This window comes from Otolemur garnettii, unplaced genomic scaffold, assembly GCF_000181295.1.
Source record: "Otolemur garnettii isolate 467f Iridium unplaced genomic scaffold, OtoGar3 scaffold00037, whole genome shotgun sequence".
NCBI classification, from domain to species: Eukaryota; Metazoa; Chordata; class Mammalia; order Primates; family Galagidae; genus Otolemur; species Otolemur garnettii.
The window spans coordinates 3870549-3873210 of record NW_003852432.1 but is presented as its reverse complement, the minus strand read 5'-3'; the positions used below and the strand labels follow the sequence as shown (position 1 = coordinate 3873210).

The 2662-nt window shown below is 36.4% G+C and overlaps 1 pseudogene; it reads right to left on the bottom strand.

Annotated features, from left to right (window-relative positions):
• Nucleotides 1-1783: 1783 nt before the first annotated feature.
• On the bottom strand, nucleotides 1784-2308 carry LOC100954392 (annotated as a pseudogene).
• Nucleotides 2309-2662: the final 354 nt, after the last annotated feature.

Here is a 2662-nt window from a genome sequence, read left to right as displayed (position 1 = left end):
TCAAGTTATTAATGGTGTTTACTAGACCTCCCAGAGTACAAGGAATACAAATACTTCTTGATTTATGATGGAGTTATACCCAATAAACTCCATTAGAAGTAAAACATACCATAAGTTGAAAATGCATTTAATAAACCAACAGTAAAGCTGAAAACCATAAAATGAACCATAATGAATCAGCAACTGTCTTTGATATATAGATAATTTATAATTCAATAAGGAGTCAAATCCTCAAACAAAAATATGCAAGATTAGAATATACCTTGCACACAAAAGATAAAGACATGGCTAATAATCACGTGAGATAATGCTAAAGATCATTAATCATAAGAGAAATACAAATTACAATAGCAATGGGTTAATATTTCATTTTCTTTGGAATAGCTAGCATTTCAAAAATTGGCATTGCTTTGTGCTGGTAAGGAGGCAGAGGAACCAAAAATTTATATATTGCTGTTGATAGTATAAAAAGTGAAAAACACTTTGGAAAAATGTTTGGTAGCACTAGAAAGTTAAAAATACTTAAATCCTATGACTTAGCAATTTCTAGTTATTTGTTCAAGAGAAATGAACACGTCTTTCCATAAAGAGACACATGGATGATTGTCTACAGCAGCAGGATTATTCATAACACAGTGTAGCCTCCAACTGGAACTATCAAAATGTCCATCAGCAAGTGATTGAATATATAAATTGCTTTGTATTCATTCAATGGAATAGATTCCTGCAGTAAGAAAGAAATGAACTACTGATATACCCAACAAATTGGATAGATCTCATAGACAATGTGGTGTGTGGAAACATCCAGACAAAAGATTATGCACTATGGTTTCACTTAAATGAAATTGTTAAACTGGGAAAAATATACCGTGTCATGTCACAAGAACTGAAGTGCTCTCATGTAAAGACTTTTCATTAGCTAAAAATGGGCATCTGGGACAGTGACTATAACAGACTGGAAACATATCAAATACTTTCACATACAAGACTTTAAAATGACACCAGAAGTACAACTTGTTCACAATTTGAGGGATATTAACTAGCAAACTTATGAATGCCTGGGAACAAAGAGGAAAGAATCAAACATTTATTCTGCCTTTCCTATGCCATCTATACTACATAATTGATGAGAGAAAGATCAACTTTACCAAAATATTATTGTTAATACATGAATAAAATGTGATAGAATTTAATAATGACCATCTCGAAAACTTTGCAGAAATACTAGATCTTGGCATCAAGCACCAATGACTGCTTTTACTACAAGGCAGATAGAAGAGAGGCAGATGTTACACTACTCATGGTGGATCTGTACACTTTATAATGCATCTTTGATGAGGAAATAAATTCGAATCTGTTCATTTTCCCTATCTATCAATTTACAGAAAATATAGGTGACAGAAGATATGTTAGATGATACCAAACCAATCTATCAGAAAAATTCAGATTGTTAGAAACCACACCAAAAAAAACCTCTCAGTTTCTTCCATATATAATTTGCAAGGATGAAAAAGGATTTATAGGTTAGATGAGACTTAAGCGATCTTCCTATCCTTTGCAATACATGGACTTTACTTGGATTATGGTTTAAACAAATGATTAGTTAAAATTCTATGAGATAATCAGGACAGTTAGGAAATATAAAATGCTGACTGAATGTTTATATTCAGAAATTCCCCCCACACAAACACACCATGAGTAAGTCTTTTATTGCATCATTAAAATTTCAAATAGGTCTTAGGAATCACCTGGTATCTTGATGCAGCTGGACAACTCTTCGATGTCATGCATCAGCCTGCTGCACTGTTCTTTATCAGAGACATAAGTACCATCCAAACATTTTCTGATATCCTTGTTTTTAATTGTTGTGGCTTGCTGAATCAAAGCAGCTGAATTTGAAATATGCTCAATATCATTTACTTCAAGGATTAACTCATATTTTGGGGCTTGGGATACTGAACAAGCAATACCTGCCCTCATCCTAACCCTGCAGATGTATTTTATACCCAAGAAATTTCTTATTTCAGTGAGAGATTCACTCTCTTGGACAACAACATTGATGGGGAAGTGAGATTACAGAGACCTTATCTTGGAATGGAAGCCCAGGGTTCTGAGCCAACTGTAGCCAGTTCCTTTCTTTTTCCCCACCATTTGTCAATCCAGAGCTCTTTTCCTTTCCAAGGAGACTGGATTCCACATTGATGTGACTAAAGTTCTTCCACAGGGTTCCTCTGGGTCCCTTGAGAGTAATGTCCACATTTTCTGGAATGTTGATGGTCTAATTGCTGAGAATGGTCTTCATTCTCACAGATGTGGACAAAAGCCAGAAATTCCTGAGGAAAGGAGCCAAGATGGCTGACTAGAAGCAGCCTGTGCATGTCACTCACATGGAGAGGACAGAAAGTGGTGAGTCAACAGTCACCTTTGGATTGGTTATCTAAGGGAGAGCATTGGGAATAAACAGAGAAGGGACAGGAGGCACCAGAGGAAAGGAGAGGGAAGTGGGATTTCCCACTTGGCAGAATTAGAGATTCCCAGGGAAGGCACCTGCATGTGGGGAGGGACAGAAATCTCCAGAGTTCCATATGACCCCCATGAATATTGCAATCTGAGCTATGGGATGGACCCTCCACTGTAGCAGGCTTCAGGACTGACACATGGA